Source organism: Scyliorhinus torazame, chromosome 6, assembly GCF_047496885.1.
Source record: "Scyliorhinus torazame isolate Kashiwa2021f chromosome 6, sScyTor2.1, whole genome shotgun sequence".
Lineage (NCBI taxonomy): Eukaryota > Metazoa > Chordata > Chondrichthyes > Carcharhiniformes > Scyliorhinidae > Scyliorhinus > Scyliorhinus torazame.
In genome coordinates this window covers 207,734,363-207,756,553 of record NC_092712.1, presented here as the reverse complement: position 1 = coordinate 207,756,553, position 22,191 = coordinate 207,734,363, and the positions used below count along the sequence as shown (strand labels likewise).

Sequence of the window (22,191 nt, the reverse complement as noted above, 5' to 3'; positions counted from 1 at the left end):
GGAATAGTTAGGTGCTTGATTGTCAGCGCTGATCTGATAGCCCAAAGGTCCTCTTTCCGTGCTGTAAAACTCTATGAATCTAAAATTTGCCGTCCTTACCTGGTCTGGCCCACAGCAATATGAGTGACTCTTCAATGCCTTCTGAAATGATCGCACAAGCCACTCCATTGTATCAAATCGTTGTAATGCAGATAAGGAATAAAACCTGACAGACCACTCGGCATCGACTTAGGCACCGAAAACCACAACAGCAAACCCAGCCCTGCCAACCCTGCAAAATCCTCCTTACTAACATCTGGGGCTTACACCAACATTTGGGAGAGCTTTCCCACAGACTAGTCGAGCAACAGCCTGACATAGTCATACTCATGGAATTACAGCTCACAGATAATGTCCCAGACACCACCATCACCATTTTTGGGTATATCCTGTCCCACAGGCAGGACATGTTCAGAAAGGGTGGTAGCACAGTGGTATACAGTCAGGAGGGAGTTGCCCTGGGAGTCCTCAACATCAACTCTGGACCCCATAAAGTCTCATGGCATCAGGTCAAACGTGGACAAGGAAGCTTCCTGCAGATTACCACACACCGCCCACCCCTCAGTTGATGAATCAATAATCCTCCATGTTGAACACTGACTGGAGGAAGCACTGACTGTGGCAAGGATGTAGAATATATGCTGGGTGGAGAACTTCAATGTCCATCACCAAGAGTGGCTCATTAATACCAGTACAGACAGAGCTGGCCAATACCTAAAGGAAGTATCTGTTAGATCGGGTCTGAAGAAGGTGATCAGGGAACCAACAAGAGGGAAAATCATGGACGGGATTCTCTGTGAATCGGCGCGATGGCCCGCACATGGCGGCAAAAACGTCGCGAATCTCCAGACGGGAATGGGCTAGCAGCGGGGTGACGCAATTCGCGAAGGCGCCACCCCTCATGGACGTGCGCGCCGTCAGTTACGCCGCGCGCCGTCGCAGCACAAAGGAAGGCCCACCCCCGCATCGCAGCACAATGGACGCCTCCCCCCCCCCCCCGGAGACCCGTCAAAATGGCCGCCCGCCGCACAGCGCCGAGGTTCCAGGAGCGGGACATCGAGGAGTTCCTGGACGCAGTGGAGCAGAGGAGGGAGGCCCTGTACCCCAGACACGGCCGCAGGGTCGCACCACGCCTCAGCCTGTGGAGGGAGGTGGCAGAGGCTGTCAGCGCCGTGGCTGTAACAGCCAGGACAAGCGTCCAGTGCCACAAGAAGGTCAATAACCTAGTCAGGACAGCCAGGGTGAGTACCCCACCCAACCACCACCACCACCCCCCACCACCCCCGATGGGCGGCACAGCCCTTGGTGCAACCGACATGGCTGCACCCACCCATGCAGGCTGCAGTGGCAGGATGGGTTGTGAACCTCTGCCAGTATATACACAACCGCTGGTCCGCATGTATATGTCTACCTAACACCGATGCCCTTTATCCCTGATCCCTGCCACCCCCCCCCCCCCCCCCCCCCCCCCCCCAACCGGAGAAGCGTGCTCACAACAACCGGGACCGGAGGGGGTCCACCTGTACTGCGACCACTCACCATCCATAAGGAGAGGGCCCTGGAACTTGCAGGCGGACCCGAGGACCGGGAGGTTGCAGATGCAGAGGTCGGGGGCGCACCACCAAGTGAGACCCCCCCCCACTGCCTGCCCCCCTTTTCCCCTTCACCCATATCTCCCTTCCCCCATATCTCCTTATCCCCCTTCCCCCATATCCTCCTTCCCCCATATCCCCTTTCCCCCATATCCCCTTCCCCATTTCCCCCTTCCTCATATCCCCCTTCCCCCATATCCCCCGCCCCCCTTATCCCCCTTCCCCCATATCCCCCTTATCTCCCTTCCCCCATATCCTCCTTCCCCCATATCCTCCTTCCCCCATATCCCCCTTCCCCCATATCCCCCTTCCCCCATATCCCCCTTCCCCCATATCCCCCTTCCCCCACATCCCCCTTCCCCCACATCACCCCCTACCCCCATATCCCCCTTCCCCCACATCACCCCCTTCCCCCACATCACCCCCTTCCCCCACATCACTCCCTTCCTCCATATCCCCCCTGCCCCCTATCCCTGTCTGCGTGTTTAACCATGCATGCTGTATTGTGTATTGTAGGACCAAACCTCGACCCACCGTCCCTGCGGATGGCGACCGCCACCAGGACGATCCAGGGCGGCCACGAGCCAGGGACAGACCCAGGGAGACGATGCCCCCATCCAGTGCGAGTGCGGCGACGACGGCGGGCCAGACCCAGCGACGAGGGGGGCAGCCACAGGAACTGGCCCCCGTCGCAGCCGACCAGGACACACCTACCCAGGACACACCTACCCAGGACACACCTACCCAGGACACACCTACCCAGGACACACCTACCCAATACACACCTACCCAGGACACACCTACCCAGGAAACACCCACCCAGCACACACCCACCCAGCACACACCCACCCAGCACACACCCACCCAGCACACACCCACCCAGCACACACCCACCCAGCACACACCCACCCAGCACACCGACGCACATGACACCCACACACAGGGACGGATGGACAAGAATCACCACTCCAGGGGACCCTGGACTTCAGGTCGGATGAGGAGCACACCATTACGCCACTGCTATCTCCTACACCCTCCACCATCGCAGAGACACTCACCTCGGTTGGGCAGTTTAGCGATGAGGCATCTGGGTCACTAACTGGTGCGCGCATCACCGCCATCCCGGTACAGCAGCTGGAGGCAGGAGCAGCCGAGGGGCAGGGCGGTCGTAGGGCAGCCCGGCAAGCAACCATCTGCTGCCCAGATGGGTCCCGGGTTCCTGGGGTTACCACACCGACCCATAGACCCGATGCAGTCACGGACCAAGGGGGTGACTACCGGCTTGCTGCAGAGGCAGGTGGAGGAGTCCCCCCGCATGCAGGAGCAGGGAGTGGTGCCGGTCATGCGTGCCACCCAGGCTGAAACCGCATGGGTGGCGACCGCGGTGGAGGCAATGGGTGCGACGGTGTCAGACATGGGTCGCAGTATGCAAGGCCTGGGGCGTTCCGTGCGGGCGGCGTCCGTGGCCCAGGACATGGCTACCCTCTCACAGGCTGCCATGAGCCAGAGCCAGCAGCAGATCGCAGAGGCAGTCAACGCCGTGGCCCAGTCTCAGCAGGCAATGGCCCAGTCTCAGCAGGCCATCGCTGAGGGCAACGGCGCCATTGCCCAGGTGCTGGCCAGCGTCGCACAGACAGGGATGGCCAACTCCCTAAGCTCCATGGCTGCAAACCCGCAGACCCTTGTAGATACCAGGGCAGGCCTCCAGGACTGGCAGCGCCAGGGGGAGGGTGGGGGGGGGGGCGTCGGATGCTCGTTCCGTTTGCATCCCCGATCCATGTAGTGGCCCGGGGGCCATTGGGCACCCCGTGGGAGGAGGAGGTGCTGGGGCCCGTTTCGGGTCCCCCTGTAGGGGAGGTCCCGGACCACCGCAATACCTCGCCCCCCCCCCCCCCCACTTCCGTCCCAGGTGCATCTGGTGAGCAACGGGCAGGACAGGCTGGCAGCTCGCCATCCCAGTTGCCCAAGCCGCAGCCTGGCCCATCTAGGCCGTGCTGCCCCAGGAAACGGCCACCAAAGGGGTCCCTAGTCACAGGGCAGGAATCACAGGAGTCCACCTCCAGTTCTGCTGTACCGTCTGGGGAACCACATAAACGTAGTCAAAATTAGACACCGAGTAAGTTGGCACGGGTGCAGGACACAGATTAGTTATAAGGGCTAGGGCACGTGTATGAACTATTTGTTATTAAAATCACCTACAGAAGCTGCCTTTGTCCTCTATCCGATGCGTGCGGGGGGGGGTGGTGTGAGGTGAGCGCCAGTGGGTGTGTGAGGGGTAATAGAACGTCGGCCTCAGGTGAGTGTGCCCACCCCCTCCCCCAGGGTCGCCCTTGCCATCCCCCCGGGCAGACAACGGGACCGTGCGCTGCAGTGTCACGGCCGCATGCAGGGACGGTCCGGGTGGAGGGTGGTACTGTGGCCATGGGTCTGACATTGTCCAATGATTTAGAGCCCAGAGCTCATCGCAGAGCGGGTTATCACCATCCTCCACGGCCTGCAATAGACACGCTTCGACCGGCGACCGTGTGAGCCCGACCCGTTGTGCCACAGGTGGATGTGCAATGGAGGGGTGGTGTGCATGTGGGTGGGGTGAGGGTGGTTGGTGGTGGGGTGAGGGTGGAAGGCTGGTGGGTGGGTGGGCTGAGGGGGGTAGGCTGGTGCCGTAGTGTGCAATCTGTGCCCATACACGGCGATTCCCAAGGCCCCCTAGTCTGTGAACCGGGTGGCTATCAGCCTGTCCCATGCCCGCTGGCCCAGCCGGTAACGGTGGGCAGCCTCCCGTCCATGTGCAGCCCGTCTGTCCAAACCATTGCCCCCATCCTCCTCATCTGGGGAGGTCTGCGCCTGGTCTTGCAGCTCCTCCCCTTCCCCCTCCTCTGCCTGCAGCACATCGCCCCTCTGCTGGGCTATGCTGTGCAGGTCTGCGCCTGGTCTTGCTGCTCCTCCCCTTCCCCCTCCTCTGCCTGCAGCACATCGCCCCTCTGCTGGGCTATGCTGTGCAGGACGCAGCAGACCACAATGATGTGGCCGACCCTATCTGACGGGTACAGGAGGGCCCATCCAGAGCAGTCCAGGCACCTGAAGTGCATCTTTAGCAGCCCAAAGCACCTCTCTATCACACCCGTGGTCGCTGCATGGGCATCGTTGTAGCGATTCTCCGCGTCAGTCTGCGGCCTCCGTATAGGTGTCATCAGCCACAACCGCAACGGGTGACCCCTTTCGCCCAGTAACCAGCCCCTCAGCCAGGGGGGCCTCCCTCAAACATGGTGGGGATGAAAGATTGCGTCAATACGAATGAGTCATGTACACTGCTGGGTACCGGGCACAGACGTGCAGGATCATCATGCAGTGGTCACAGACCACCTGAATGTTCATGGAATAGGTCCCCTTCCCATTCGTGAACACGGCCCTGTTATCCGTAGGTGGCCGCACGGAGACGTGCATCCCATCGATCACCCCCTGGACCATGGGCATCCTAGCCGCCGCAGCGAAGCCCGCTGCCCGGGCATCCTGGCTGGCCCGGTCCTCAGGGAACTGGATGTAGCGGTCCGCAATGGCATATAGGGTGTCTGTCGGTGCACGGATGAACCGGTGCACCGATGCCTGCAAGAGGCCGGACAGGTCCCCACTCGACGCCTGGAATGACCACGTGGCATAAATGTTCAGGGCCACCGTAACCTTGACGGCCATGGGGAGAGGGTGTCCTCCCCCAGTGCCACGCGGTGCCAGGTGTGCCATCAGGCAGATATGTGCGACGGTTTCCTGGCTCATCCGGGGTCTCCTCCTGCATGCCCGATCCGTGAGGTCCTGGTACGACGAGTGGGGCCGGTACACACGGGGCCTCATCGGGTGCCTCCGTCGCCATGGCACCACCACCACCTTCTCCTCCTCCTCCTCGTCCTGTCAGGCGGGCGGCTGTCCAGCCTGGGCACCTGCCGCCTGCCTCCCTGCGGCACGCTCCTCTGCGGCAGCCTCCGCCGCCTCCCTGGCACGCTGCTGCTCCAGCTCCCCCAGTAAACATGTAGAAGTGCGGCTCCCGCCACGGCGGCCAACATCGCTGGGTGATGACCAAACATAACGGCCTGTGGGGGGTGGGGGTGAGGGGGGGATAGACGACATGTCATCATTGCCCTAACCCCCCCCCCCCTCGCAGCCAGGCGCCATGGGCTGCATGGCACCTGGCCAGGCGGGCACCCTCCCTAAACCCCCCTCTCCAGCACTCGCTCCCCCCCTCCCCAGCATTCGCCCTGTCCTCCCCTGCACGTGCTCCCCATTCCCCCCCCCCCCTCCACCGCCCTCCCCGAACCCCCCCCCCTCCCCCAACCCCCCCCCCCCCCGGCACATGCCCTCTCCTCCCCGGCACTCTCACTCTCCTCCCAGCACTCGCCCCCCCTCCCCAGCGCTCGCCTCCCCCCTCCCCGGCACTTGCTCTCCCCAGCACGAGTCCTCTCCTCCACGGCACGTGCCCCCCCCAACCCCTCTCCCCAAACCCCCCGCCCTCCCCAAACCACCCCCCCCCCACCCCCACCCCCCCGGCATGCACACTCCAACTGGTCTGCGCCCCCCCACCAACTGCGACCATGCCGTCACTTCTCCTGCGGCTGCCCCACGCCGAGCCTTACCTCCGCGCTGGCCGGCGTCAACCAGCACGACTGGCTGATGCCGTTAAATAGGTGATTTGATTTACGTCAGCGGGACTTCGGCCCATCCGGCCCGGAGAATTCGGCCGGCCCCAGGGCCCTTTGCGTCGCCCCGGTCCTCACCATTCTCCCGGGCGGGCAGCGCGATTCACGTCGACGGGATTTTGGGGGGGCTGGAGAATTCGGCAGCCGCCGGGGGTGGGATTCACGCCGCCCCCCCGGCGATTCTCCCGACCCGGCGGGGGGGGGTCGGAGAATCCCGCCCCATACTTGACCTAATTTTCACCAATCTGCATGCCGCAGATCCATTTGTCCGTGACAGTATTGGTAGGAGTGACCGCTGAACACGTCGTTGTGGAGACAAAGTCCCATCTTCACATTGGGGATATCCTCCATCGTGTTGTGTGGCACGGCCTCCTTGATAAATGGGATAGACTTCGAGCAGATCTAGAAACTCAAGATTGGACATCCATGATGCACTGTGGGAGATCAGCAGCAGCAGTATTGTATTCAACCACAATCTGCAACTTCAGGGCCGGCATATCCAGGCTCCCCCCCCCCCCCCCCACACTACCATTACCATCACACTGGCCGATCAACCCTCGTTTAATGGAAGAGTGCAGGAGGGCATGCCAGGAGCAGCACCAGGCATACTTAAAAATTAGGTGTCAACTTGCTGAAGCTACAACTCAGGACAACTTCAGAAAAAACAGCCGAAGCAACATGAGATACACAGAGCTAAACGATCCCACAACCAACGGATCAGATCTAAGCTGTACAGTCCCACCACATGGTGATGGGCAATTAAACACCTCACTGGAGAAAGAGGCTCTACAAACATACCCATCCTCAATGATAGGAAGAACATCACATCAGATCAAAAGATAATGTTGAAACAATCTTCAGCCACAAGTGCCGAATGGATGATGCATCCCAGCCTCCTCTGGAGTTGCCCAGCATCACAGATGTCAATCTTCTGCGAATTCGATTCATTCTGTGATATCAAGAAATGGCTGAAGACACTGGATACTGCAAAGGCTATAGGCTCTGACAATATTGCAGCAATAACACTGAAGACATGTGGTCCAGAACTTGCCGTGCCCCTAGCCAAGCTGTTCTTGTGTAGCTACAGCACTGGAAACTAATCAGCAATGTGGAAAATTACCCAAGTATGTCCTGAACACTTAAAAAACAAGACAAATCTAACTCAGCCAATTACTGCCCTGTCAGTCCATTCTTGATCATCAGTAAGGAGATGGAAGGGATCATCAACAGTGCTATCATGCGCACGCTTAGCAATAACCTGCTCATTGATGCACAGTTTGGATTTCGGCAAGACCAGTCAGCATTTGACCCCATTGCAGCCTTGGTTCAAACATGGGCAAAAGAGCTGAACCTCAGAGGTGAAGCGAGAGTGACTGCCCTTGACACCAGGCAGCAATTGACCGAATGTGACAAGGAGCCCTAACAAAACTGGAGTCAATGGAAATTGTGGGGAAAGTCTCTTCTGGTTAGAGTCATACCTGGCACAATGGAAGATGGTTGTTGTTGTTGGAGGTCAATCAACTCCGTTCCAGGACATCACTGCAGGAGTTCCTCAGGGTAGTGTCCTAGGCCCAACCATCTTCAGCTACTTCAGCAATGACCTTCCTTCCATTACAAGGTCAGAATTGGGAATGTTTGCTGATGATTGCACAATGTTCAGCAGCATTTGCAATGCCTCAGTTACTAAAGCAGTCCGTGGCAACTACAAACCAGTCAGTTTGACTTCAGTAGTAGGGAAACCTCTGGAAAGTATAGCTCATGACAAAATTAGTAGTCAATTAGACAAGTGCAGGATAATTAAGGAAAGCCAGCATGGGTTCATTAAAGGAAAGTCATGTTGAACTAACGTGCTAGAGCTTTTTGAGGAGGTAACAGAGAAGGTTCATCTGTGCAATGCTGTTGATGTGTTGATCCCCAAATTTCTTTCTCTGTCAGTCTGGCCTCAATAAAAGTTGAGATGGATTCGCACGTAAAAAGAAGTTATTTATTTAGCTTGCAAGCTTGATTCATTTCATAGAAATATAAGAGACATCCAGTTTCCTATATCCCAGAAAGCGAATGAACAAAGAAACAAAGGGATCTCTGCAAATCAATTCAAATGGTATCAAGTTTCACATACTCGACGGACATAGGTCAGCCTATGTCCCTCCTGACCTGTTCGATCTATTCTGATTGGCTCACTTCCAATCCCTTTCTCTGGCCCCTATCAATGCAGCATCACTCTCATAGACACACCTCTTCCTGCTTTTTCCATGCGGTCTCAAACCCCTTTGTCCCTAACTGCCAGAATCAAAGTGGCTTATTTCTACATTACATTAACTAGTATCTCTAAAGTAACTATTTTATATCACATTCGTCAGATGTGTGTATAGATTTTCAAAAGGTATTTGTACAGTGCCACTTAACAGGCTTGTGAGCAAAATGCCAGCTCATGGAATAAAAGGAAAGTAGGCACTTGGATAAGAAATTGACAGGAAACACAGAGTAGTGACAAGTGGTTGTTTTTCAAATTGGAGGAAGGTTTGGAGTTCCCCAGGGGCCAGGCTCTTCCTGATAAATACCAATGTCCTAGACTGAGATGTTCAGGGCATGATTTTAAAATGTGCAGTTCAAACAAAGATTGGAAGTATTGTCAACTGTTATGCGGATCATATTCAACTTCAAAAAATATAGACATGTTGGTGGTTTGGGCAGACAAGTGGCAGATGAATTTTAATGCAGAGAAGTGTGAGGTGTTACATTTTGGCAGGAAGAACATGGAAAGACCTAATGATATAAAGGGAGATACTCTAAAAGATGGTGCAGGAACAGAGGGACTTTGTATATGTCACTAAAGATGGCACGGTAGGTTGAGAGCAGTAAATAAAGCACATAGTATCTTGGGCTTTTTTTATTAGGGGTGTCATGTGAGAGTATCTTTAAGAAATGGGTGTTTAAGAAATGTACCTTTAAGAAATGGGTGTTTATCAGTGATGTCAGAGTGTGGGTGGAGCTGGGCTGTCTGTCAGCTTTTTACTTTTGTTTTAGGCTGTTTGCTGCAGGGTGTGTTTTAGTTTTGTTTTCAGTTTTGGAGCTGAAGCCAGACAGAGCAGGTGTACTGTTGATCTCTCTGCCATGAAAAGACTATCTCTTGATCATTTGGTGAATTCAGAATTATATATGTTTTCAGTAATGAATGTAAACCTAATGTGCTTCTGTTAAAAGGTGGTTCTTCTGGATGTTGTTTGGGAAGTTATTAAGGATTACTTGGTGTGTATTCTTTGGGGGTTGTATTTGAATTGATGGTTGCTAAGATGTTCACTGTATGTTTCAAAAAGGTTAACTTGAGTCATAGAATAAACATTGTTTTGCTTTAAAAAATACTTTTCCATTTCTGCTGTATCACACCTGTAGAGTGTGCTCCCCACACCACAATCTATTAAAAGTTGTGGGTCAGGTGAACTCCATGATACACTTTGGGGTTCTCTAAACCCTGTCCCTTAATAAATTGGGGGCTCATCCAGGATAAAAGTCTATCTATTGGATTGGCTTAGTGCACTTAAAGACAGTGAGGGGTGAGCATATTGTAGTTGATTTTCTGGTGTGTATTCCAGTTTAAGTGGGGAGTGTATTGTGGACAATGGCTCTTTCAGAGGCTCTGAAGTTTTTGGGGGTGGAGACGGTCACACGCAGTACCTTACGGACAGAGACAAAAAGCAGACTGTTAGATTTGGCAAAAACATTGCAGTTAACATTACCTGACAAAATGCGAAAAGATGAGGGGCGGGATTCTCCGACCACCCGCCGGGTCGGAGAATCGCTGGGGGCAGGCGTGAATCCCGCCCCCGCCATCACCCGAAGTCTCCGACCCCACAAAAGTCGCTGAGGCGTGAATCGCGCCGCCCGCCTCGGAGAATGGCGGGGACCGGCGCGACGCTATGGATCCCGGGGCTGCCCGAATTCTCCCGGCTGGATGGGCCGAAGACCCGCCGGCGTGGCCGCGGGTCATGCTGGCGTAAATTAAACCACCTATATAACGCCATCAACCAGTGCTGATGGTTGACACCGTACAGCGCGGAGGTAGGTCACGGCATGGGGTGGCCGCAGGAGAAGTGACGATGTGGCCGCAGTCTGTGTGTGTTGGGGGGGGGGGCATGTGTGATGGTGGGGTGAGGGGGGGTTGGGGGGGGTGAGAGGGGTGAGGGGGATGGGGGTGTGAGAGCGGTGGGGGATGAGAGCGGTGGGTGGTGGAGGGGGGTGAGCGCGAGTGCCGGGGAGGGGGGAGAGGGCGTGTGCCAGGGTGGGGGGAGAGGGCGAGTGCCGGGAAGGAGGGAGAGGGCGAGTGCCGGGGAGGGGGGAGAGGGCGAGTGGAGGGGGAGAGGGCGAGTGCTGGGGTGAGGGGGAAGAGGGCAAGTGCCGGGGAGGGGGGAGAGGGCGAGTGCCGGGGAGGGGGATGAGGGCGAGTGCCGGGGAGGGGGATGAGGGCGAGTGCCGGGGAGGGGGGAGAGGGCGAGTGCCGGGGAGGGGGGAGAGGGCGAGTGCCGGGGAGCGGGGAGAGGGCGAGTGCCGGGGAGCGGGGAGAGGGCGAGTGCCGGGGAGAGGGCGAGTGCCGGGGAGGGGGGAGAGGGCGAGTGGCGGGGAGAGGGTGAGTGCTGGGGAGGGGGGAGAGGGCGAGTGCCGGGGAGCGGGGAAAGGGCGAGTGCCGGGGAGGGGGGAAGAGGGCTAGTGCTGGGGAGGGGGGAGAGGGCGAGTGCCGGGAGGGGGGGGAAGAGAGGGAGAGTGCCGGGGTGGGGGCAGAGGGCGAGTGCCGGGGTGAGGGGGGAGAGGACGAGTGCCGGGGTGAGGGGGGAGAGGGTGAGTGCCGGGGAGGGGGGAGGTGGCAAGGGAGGTCGTCCGCCTGGTCAGGTGCCAGCTTCCAACAGTTGCGCCCATGCAGCCCATGGAACCTTGGTGCTTGGGGGGGGGGGGGGGGGGGAATGCTTCGGGCAATGATGACATGTCGTCGTTCCCCCCGCCCCCACCCCCTGCAGGCCGTCATGTTTGCTGATCAGCCAGCGATGTTGGCCGTTGTGGCGGCAGCCGCACTTCTACATGTTGCCCTGGGCGAGGAGGAGCGTGCCAGAGAGGCGGCGCAGGCTGCCGCAGAGGAGCATGCCGCAGAGGGGCAGGCGGCAGCCACCCAGGCTGGAGGGCCGCCCGCCCGACAGGACAAGGAGGAGGAGGAGCAGGGGGAGAACGAAGAGGAGGAGGGGGAGGAGGAGGTTGTGGCGCCACGGCGACGGAGACGCCCGAGGAGGTCCCGTGTGTACCTGCCACGCTCGTCGTACCAGGACCTCACGGACCGGGCATGCAGGAGGAGACTCCGGATGAGCCGGGAAACTGTGGCACACATCTGCCATCTGATGGCACACCTGGCACCGCGTGGCACTGGGGGAAGACACCCTCTCCCCGTGTCCGTCAAGGTTACGGTGACCCTGAACTTTTATGCCACGGGGTCATTCCAGGCGCCGAGTGGGGACCTGTCCGGCATCTCGCATACATCGGTGCACCGGTGCATCCGGGCAGTGACAGACGCCCTATATGCCATTGCAGACTGCTACATCCAGTTCCCTGTGGACCGGGTCAGCCAGGATACCCGGGCCGTGGGCTTCCCTGCCGTGACCGGGTTTCCCATGGTCCAGGGCGCAATCGATGGGATGCGCGTCGCCGTGCGGCCACCTGCAGATAACAGGGCCGTGTTCACCAATACGAAGGGGACCTATTCCATGAACATCCAGGTGGTCTGCGTCCACTGCATGATGATCCTGCACGTCTGCGCCCGGTACCCGGGAAGTGTACATGACTCATACGTATTGTCACAGTCTTACATCACCGGCATGTTCGAGGGACGCCACTCCCGGCTGAGGGGCTGATTGCTGGGCGACAGGGGTTACCCGTTGCGGTCGTGACTGATGACACCTATACGGAGGCCACAGAATGACGCGGAGAACAGCTACATGATGCCCATGCAGCAACAAGGGGTGTGATAGAGAGGTGCTTTGGCCTGCTAAAAATGCATTTCAGGTGCCTGGACTGCTCTGGGGGGGCCTCCAGTACCCGCCAGATAGGGTCGGCCGCATCATTGTGGTGTGCAGCGTCCTGCACAATATAGCCCAGCAGAGGGGCGATGTGCCGCAGGCAGAGGGGGGGGAAGTGAAGGAGCAGCAGGAAGAGGCGCAGTCCTCCCCAGATGAGGTGGATGGTGGCAATGGTCAGGACAGACGGGCTGGAAATGGGCGGGAGGCTGCCCACCATTACCGGCTGGGCCAGTGGACACGGGACTGGCTGATAGCCGCCCGGTTCACTGACTAGGGGGGGCATGGGAATCATCGAGTATGGGCACAGACCGCACACTATGGCAACATCCGACCGCCCTCACCCACCCCCCACCCACCCACCATCAACACCCTCACCCCCCCACCCACCCAGCACCAACACCCTCACCCCCCCTCACCCACGCAGCACCAACACCCTCACCCACCCAGCACCAACAACCTCACCCACCCAACACCCTCACCCCCCTCACCCACGCAGCACCAACACCCTCACCCACCCAGCACCCCCCCCCCCCTTCCCCCCCCCCCTCCCTCCATTGCACATCCACCTGCGGCACAACGGGCCGGGCTCTCACGGTCGCCGGTGGAAGCGTGTCTATTGCAGGCCATGGAGGATGATGACGACCCACTCTGCGATGAGCTCCTGTCTCCACATCGCTGGTCAATGTCTGGCCCATGGCCACAGTACCACCCTCCACCCGGACTTTCCCTGCATGCGGCCGTGACACTGCAGCGCACGGTCCCGTCCTCTGCCCTGGGGGATGGCGAGGGCGCCCCGGGGGGTGGGGGAGGCACACTCACCTGGGGCCGACGTAAGACCACCCCTCACACACACACCGGCGCTCACCTCACACAACACCCCCGCACGCATCGGACAGAGCACAAAGGCAGATTCTGTAGGTGCGATTTTAATAACAAACAGTCCATACACGTGCCCTAGCCCCTATAACACGTCTGTGCCCTGCACCTGTGCCAACTTACTCAGTGTCTAATTGTTTGGCCTTATGGGCCTTATGCACCTGGGACGGAAGGGTGGGGGGGGGTTCGAGGTGCTGCGGTGCTCCGGGACCTCCCCTACAGGGGACCCGGGACGGGACCCGGCACCTCCTCCTCCCTCGGGGTGCCCGATGGCCCCCGGGCCTCTACATGGGTCGGGAGTGCGAACGGACTGGCCATCCGATGCCCCCCCGACACCTGGCGCTGCCAGTCCTGGAGGCCAGCCCTGGTATCGACAAGGGTCTTAAAAGTTTGCAGCCATGGAGCTCAGGGAGTTAGCCATCCCTGTCTTTGTCTGGGCGACGCCGGCCAGCGCATGGGCAATAGCGCTAATGCCCTCAGCGATGGACTGCTGAGACTGGGCCATGGCCTGCTGAGACAGGGCCACGGCATTGAGCGCCTCTGCCATCTGCCGCTGGCTCTGGCTCATGGCTTCCTGTGAGAGGGCAGCCATGTCCTGGGCCACAGACGCCGCCTGCACGGAAAGCCCCAGGCTTCGCATACTGCTCCCCATGTCTGACATCGTCGCACCCATTGCCTCCACCGGGGACACCGAGGTGAAAAAAACCATCTTGGGTGTATATGAACTCGTGCCTGAAGCCTACAGACAAAGGTTTAGAAATTTAAGGAAAGAACCTGGTCAAACGTACATGGAGTTTGAAAGGATCAGAGTAATTGTGATAGGTGGATAAGGGCTTTGAAAATAGACCAAACGTATGAAGCTCTCAGAGAAATTATAGTTTTGGAGGAGTTTAAAAATTCAATTCCTGATGTAGTGAGAATTCATGTGTAAGAGCAGAGGGTTAAAACTGCGAGATTAGCAGCAGAAATGGCAGATGATTATGAATTAGTTCATAAATCAAAGTTTGGTTTCTGACATCAGTTTCAGCCTGTAAGAGATAGAAACTGGGGACATGAGAAATACTCAAGTGGTAAAGGTAAAGGTGATCTGATGGGAGATAATAAGGAGAGTGTACCTCAGATTAAAAAAGAAATCCAGGAGCGTGGAAAGGAAATTAAAAATGTTAAATGTTCCCACTGTGATAAACTAGGCCATGTAAAGTCACAGTGTTGATGGTTGAACAAAGCACTGGGAAGGCTGATGTGGTAAAACAAGATAAGACAGTGGGGTTTGTTAAAGTGGTAAAGGAAAGCCCAAGTGAAGCGAAGGAGGTGCAAAAGATTGTACAGCCTGATCAAAAGGTGATTGATAAGAAGGTGCCGGATCTCTTTAAAGAATTTACTTGTGTGGGTAAAGTTTACTTCTGTGTATCAGGAGGAGCAGGTAAAGAAGTCACAATTTTAAGAGATACGGGAGCTAGTCAACCTTTAATGGTAAGAGATGAGGAGTTATGTAGTTTGGGAAGAATGTTGCCAGAAAAGGTGGTAATATGTGGAATTCAGGGTGAGAGGAGTAGTGTTCCTTTAGATAAGGTAAGGTTGGAAAGTCCAGTGAAGAGTGGTGAAGTGGTAGTAGGAGTAATAGAGAAACTATCTTGTCCAGGAATACAGTTTATCTTGGATAATGATATAGCTGGATCACAGGTGGGAGTGATGCCTACTGTGGTTGATAAGCCAGTGGAAAATCAGACAACTGAAGTGTTGAAGGACGAATATCCTTGGATTGTTCCGGATTGTGTAGTAACAAGTTCGCAAAGTCACAAGAGGAGAAATCAAAGAGTGAAGATCACGTTGAAGTCCAATTATCAGAAACGATTTTTGACCAGATGGTTGAAAAAGAACAAGAACAGGTGGAGGATGAGGCGGATATTTTTAGTTCAGGAAAATTGGCAGAGTTACAACACAAAGATATAGAAATGAAACGGATGTATCAGAAAGCATACACTGAAGAGGAATGTGAGTGTATGCCAGAGTGTTATTACCGTAAAAGTGATGGCTTGATGAGGAAATGGAGACCTTTACATATGCAGGCGGATGAAAAGTGGGCAGAAGTTCATCAAGTAGTATTGCCAGTAGGGTATAGAAAGAAGGTGTTGCGAGTTGCACATGAGGTACCAGTGGGAGGTCATTTGGGAATAAGGAAAATTCAAGCTAAAATCCAGAAACATTTTTATTGGACTGGACTACATAAAGATGTAGTTACATTTTGTCAATCATGTCAAGTGATAGGGAAACCTCAAGCAGTGATGAAACCAGCGCCCTTAATACCCATTCCAGCATTTGAGGAACCTTTTACAAGGGTCCTAATTGATTGCGTAGGACCGCTTCCTAAAACGAAAAGTGGGAATCAATATCTTTTGATGATAATGGATGTGTCTACTAGGTTTCCAGAGTCCATTCCAGTACGTAATATTACAGCTAAAAATATTATGGAGGAGTTACTTAAATTCTTTACTAGATATGGACTACCCACAGAAATATAATCTGATCAAGGATCAAATTTTACAAAGAGCAAAGAACTGTACAGCACAGGAACAGGCCCTTCGGCCCTCCAAGCCCGCGCCGACCATGCTGACCGACTAAACTACAATCTTCTACACTTCCTGGGTCCGTATCCCTCTATTCCCATCCTATTCATGTATTTGTCAAGATGCCCCTTAAATGTCACTATCGTCCCTGCTTCCACCACCTCCTCCGGTAGCGAGTTCCAGGCGCCCACTACCCTCTGTGTAAAATAACTTGCCTCGTACATCTACTCTAAGCCTTGCCCCTCTCACCTTAAACCTATGCCCCCTAGTAATTGACCCCTCTACCCTGGGGAAAAGCCTCTGACTATCCACTCTGTCTATGCCCCTCATAATTTTGTAGACGTCTATCAGGCCGCCCCTCAACCTCCGTCGTTCCAGTGAGAACAAACCGAGTTTATTCAACCGCTCCTCATAGCTAATGCCCTCCATACCAGGCAACATTCTGGTAAATCTCTTCTGCACCCTCTCTAAAGCCTCCACATCCTTCTGGTAGTGTGGCGACCAGAATTGAACACTATACTCCAAGTCTGGCCTAACTAAGGTTCTATACAGCTGCAACATGACTTGCCAATTCTTATACTCAATGCCTCGGCCAATGAAGGCAAGCATGCCGTATGCCTTCTTGACTATCTTCTCCACTTGTGTTGCCCCTTTCAGTGACCTGTGGACCTGTACTCCTAGATCTCTCTGACTTTCAATACTCTTGAGGGTTCTACCATTCACTGTGTATACCCTTCCTGCATTAGACCTTCCAAAATGCATTACCTCACATTTGTCCAGATTAAACTCCATCTGCCATCTCTCCGCCCAAGTCTCCAAACAATCTAAATCCTGCTGTATCCTCTGACAGTCCTCATCGCTAACTGCAATTCCACTAACCTTTGTGTCGTCTGCAAACTTACTAATCAGACCAGTTACATTTTCCTCCAAATCGTTTATATATACTACAAACAGCAAAGGTCCCAGCACTGATCCCTGCGGAACACCACTGGTCACAGCCCTCCAATTAGAAAAGCATCCTTCCATTGCTACTCTCTGCCTTCTATGACCTAGCCAGTTCTGTATCCACCTTGCCAGCTCACCCCTGATCCCGTGTGACTTCACCTTTTGTACTAGTCTACCATGAGGAACGTTGTCAAAGGCCTTACTGAAGTCCATATAGACAACATCCACTGCCCTACCTGCATCAATCATCTTTGTGACCTCCTCGAAAAACTCTATCAAGTTAGTGAGACACGACCTCCCCTTCACAAAACCATGCTGCCTCTCACTAATACGTCCATTTGCTTCCAACTGGGAATAGATCCTGTCTCGAAGAATTCTCTCCAGTAATTTCCCTACCACTGAAGTAAGGCTCACCGGCCTGTAGTTCCCTGGATTATCCTTGCTACCCTTCTTAAACCGAGGAACAACATTGGCTATTCTCCAGTCCTCCGGGACATCACCTGAAGACAGTGAGGATCCAAAGATTTCTGTCAGGGTCTCAGCAATTTCCTTTCCAGCCTCCTTCAGTATTCTGGGGTAGATCCCATCAGGTCCTGGGGACTTATCTACCTTAATATTTTTTAAGACGCCCAACACCTCGTCTTTTTGGATCTCAATGTGACCCAGGCTATCTACACCCCCTTCTCCAGACTCAACATCTACCAATTCCTTCTCTTTGGTGAATACTGAAGCAAAGTATTCATTTAGTACCTCGCCCATTTCCTCTGGCTCCACACATAGATTCCCTTGCCTATCCTTCACTGGGCCAACCCTTTCCCTGGCTACCCACTTGCTTTTTATGTACGTGTCAAAAGCCTTGGGATTTTCCTTAACCCTATTTGCCAATGACTTTTCGTGACCCCTTCTAGCCCTCCTGACTCGTTGCTTAAGTTCCTTCCTACTTTCCTTATATTCCACACAGGCTTCGTCTGTTCCCAGCCTTTTAGCCCTGACAAATGCCTCCTTTTTCTTTTTGACGAGGCCTACAATATCTCTCGTTATCCAAGATTCCCGAAAATTGCCATATTTATCCTTCTTCCTCACAGGAACATGCCGGTCCTGAATTCCTTTCAACTGACACTTGAAAGCCTCCCACATGTCAGATGCTGATTTGCCCTCAAACATCCGCCCCCAATCTAGGTTCTTCAGTTCCCGCCTAATATTGTTATAATTAGCCTTCCCCCAATTTAGCACATTCATCCTAGGACCACTCTTATCCTTGTCTACCAGCACTTTAAAGCTTACTGAATTGTGGTCACTGTTCCCGAAATGTTCCCCTACTGAAACTTCTACCACCTGGCCCGGCTCATTCCCCAATACCAGGTCCAGTACCGCCCCTTCCCTCGTTGGACTGTCTACATATTGTTTTAAGAAGCCGTCCTGGATGCTCCTTACAAACTCTGCCCCGTCTAAGCCCCTGGCACTAAGTGAGTCCCAGTCAATATTGGGGAAGTTGAAGTCTCCCATCACCACAACCCTGTTGTTTTTATTCTTTTCCACAATCTGTCTACCTATCTGCTCCTCTATCTCCCGCTGGCTGTTGGGAGGCCTGTAGTAAACCCCCAACATTGTGACTGCACCCTTCTTATTCCTGGTCTCTACCCATATAGCCTCACTGCCCTCTGAGGTGTCCTCCCGTAGTACAGCCGTGATATTCTCCCTAACCAGTAGCGCAACTACGCTACCCCTTTTACATCCCCCTCTATCCCGCCTGAAACATCTAAATCCTGGAACATTTACCTCGAGGTTTTTAAAAGAAGTTATGGATAGCTTAGGAATAAAACAATTTAAATCAACTGCGTACCATCCAGAATCGCAGGGAGCGTTAGAAAGGTGGCATCAGACATTAAAGACAATGTTGAGGGCTTATTGTCAAGATTATCCAGAGGATTGGGATAAAGGAATTCCATTCGTACTGTTTGCAATTAGGGATGCACCTAATGAGTCAACCAAATTTAGTCCTTTTAAACTAATTTTTGGTCATGAGGTAAGAAGACCACTTAAATTGATTGAGGAAAAATTTTTGAGTGAGAAATCAGAAATTACATTATTGGATTACGTGTCAAATTTTAGGGAACGATTAAATAGAGCAGGTGAATTGGCTAGACAACATTTAAAAGTTGCACAAAATGTGATGAAACGCGTAGCGGACAAGAAATCCAAAGTTTGTTGTTTTGCCATTGGAGATAAAGTTTTAGTGTTGTTCCCAGTGGTAGGTAAACCTTTAAAAGCTAGGTTTTGTGGACCTGATCAGATTGAAAGGAAATTAAGTGAGGTGAATTATGTGGTAAAAGCACCAGATAAAAGGAAGACTCACCGAGTGTGTCATGTGAATATGCTTAAAAGGTACTTTGAAAGGGAAGGAGAGGAAAAGGAGGAGGTTTTAATGATTCTAACTCAAAGTGACGAACCAAATCCAGATGACTGTGAATTTGACATACCTCAAATTAAATTGGAAAATGAGGATGTTCTTAAAAATTGAGATAAATTGTTGAGTTACCTTCCAGAGGAAAAACGGACTGACCTGAAGTAGTCATTGATATCACATGGGCAAGTTTGTGGAGATAAATTGGGAAGTACTAAAATGGCTATACATGATGTAGATGTGGGAAATGCTGTTCCAATCAAACAACATCCATATAGACTTAACCCTTTAAAATTGGCACAGGTTAACAAAGAGATTGAGAGTATGCTTAAAAATGGCATAATTGAAGTGGGTTGCAGCCAATGGAGCTCACCCATTGTGATGGTACCTAAACCAGACGGTGCCCAACGGTTGTGTATGGACTATTGAAAGGTTAATGCAGTTACAAGAACGGACTCTTATCCTATCCCACGTTTGGAGGATTGCATTGAGAAAGTGAGACAATCAGCTTTTATTTCCAAATTGGATTTACTTAAAGGTTACTGTCAGGTACCTTTATCCGAAAAGGTGAAGGAGATTTCAGCTTTTGTGACTCCAGATGGTATATACCAATTCAAAGTTATGCCATTTGGCATGAAAAATGCCCCAGCCACATGTCAACGGTTAACTAACAAAGTTGAATCAGGATTACCCAATTGTGCGGTATACATCGACGATCTGGTAATTTTCAGCCAGACATGGACAGAACATTTAAAACATCTGATGGAGTTATTCGATCGACTTCAGGAGGTGGATTTGGTGATAAACCTAGCCAAAGGTGAATTTGGAAAAGCCCAAGTCACTTTCCTTGGCCATACAATCGGACAGGGTTGAATTAATGGTCACACGGGTTGTGAAACCAACAGTTATTGAGGTGTTTCCGATACCCTCAAGACGAAAGGAAATAATGTGATTTCTTGGCATGAGTGGATTTGACCGAACATTTGTGCAAACCTTTGTAGCGTGGTGGCTCCACTGATGGACTTGATCAAGAAGTGTAACAAATTCCAGTGGACAGCAGAGTTTCAACAGTCTTTTGGCTGCCTGAAAGCTGTGATAACCAATGCTCATGTGTTGGAGAATTACAAGGGACTCTGTGATCAGATTGAACTAAAGTATCTGACTTTAATGAGAAATGCTGAGGCGTAGAGAAATGGACGGATCGTGCAAGGACCTTCTTGTTCAAAGAGATTGTCAATCGAGAAGGATTTCAGTTGGAGGAAGAACAACGAAAAAAAAATTGACTATATTATTATACCTGTTTGCATGTTGTTTTTTGAAACGAAAAAGTACATTTACTGTGTGCATCTCTTAGAGGATAGTGAAAAGGTGAAAAATGAAACCATCTTGAAGTTGATGGTTTATTTTATTTTCTTGGGGGAGGTGTCATGTGAGAAATGGGTGTTTAAGAAATGTACCTTTACGAAATGGGTGTTTATCAGTGATGTCAGAGTGTATGTGGAGCTGGGCTGTCTGTCAGCTTTTTACTTTTGTTTTAGGCTGTTTGCTGCAGGGTGTGTTTTAGTTTCGTTTTCAGTGTTGGAGCTGAAGCCAGACAGAGCAGGTGTACCGTTGATCTCTCTGCCATGAAAAGACTATCTCTTGATCATTTGGTGAATTCAGAATTATAAATGTTTTCAGTCGTGAATGTAAACCTGATGTGCTTCTGTTAAAAGGTAATTCTTCTGTCTTCTGGATGTTGTTGGGGAAGTTATTAAGGATTACTTAGTGTTGTATTCTTTGGGGGTTGTATTTGAATTGATGGTTGCTAAGATGTTCACTGTATGTTTCAAAAAGGTTAACTTGAGTTCATAGAATAAACACTTTTGCTTTAAAAAATAATTTTCCATTTCTGCTGTACCACACCTGTAGAGTGGGCCGTGTGCTCCCCATGCCACAATCTATTCAACGTTGTGGGTCAGGTGAACTCCATGATACACTTTGGGGTTGTCTAAACCCTGGCCCATAACAGGGGCATTAAGTGCAAGAGTAAGGAGGTCATGTTGAACTTTTATATAACATTAGTTAGAGTACTGTGTCCAGTTTTGGGCACCACATTTGAACGTGTAAAGGCATTGGTGTGGGCACAGAGGAGATTCGCAAGAATTATTCCAGGGAACTGTAGCTATGAAGATAGACCGGGGAGGTTTTCAAGAAAGTTGAGAGTTGCCTTGATAGAGGTATTCAAGATCCTGAGGGGTATGGCCAGGGTAAACAGTGAGAAACTGTTCCCACTCGGGAGCATCAAGAATCAAAATCATTGGTAAAAGCGATGTGAGGAAAATATTTTTCACCCAGCGGGTGGTTGGAGTCTGGAATTAACTTAATAAGAGGGTGGTGGAGGGAGGTTCGGTCAAGGTATTCAAAGGGGAATTGGATTTCTATCTGAAAACAAATGTGAAAATTTGCGGGTTAAGGCAGGGGAGTGAGACTAGATAGAATGCTCTTTTGGAAAGCGAGTGCAGACTCGATGGGCTGAATGACCTCCTACTGCATCGTAAAGATTCTTTGATTCTAGATTCAAATGCAGAAAGACCTGGGCAATATCTAGTCTTGGGCTGACAAGTGGCAAGTTATACATAATTGCAAGGCAATGACCATCTCCAACAAGTGAGAATCTAACCATCTCCCCATTACAGTCAAAAACATTACTATCGCTGGTTTCCCACTATCAACTTCCTGGAGATTACCATTGACCTGAAACTGATTTAGTCCAGCCATGCATATACTGTGGCTATAAGAGCAGATTAGAGAATCTTGTGGCGAGTAACTCGCCTCCTGTCTCCCCAAAGCCTGTCCACCATTTACAAGGCGCAAGTCAGGGGTGTGGTGGAGCACTCTCCACTTGACTGGTTGAGTGCAGCTCCAACAACACTCAAGAAGCTCAATACCGTTCAGGACAAAGCAGCCTGCTTGATTGATACCCCATCCACAGACATTCACTTCCTCCACCACCACCGATGTGCAGTAGCAGCTACAGTGTGTACC

The 22,191-nt window shown here is 52.6% G+C and overlaps 1 protein-coding gene across 1 annotated transcript in view; it reads left to right on the top strand.

The window, feature by feature from the left end:
* Positions 1 to 22,191, top strand: part of nek10 (NIMA-related kinase 10) — a 460,338-nt gene that overhangs the window by 214,872 nt on the left and 223,275 nt on the right. The gene's annotated exons all lie outside the window — the stretch shown is intronic.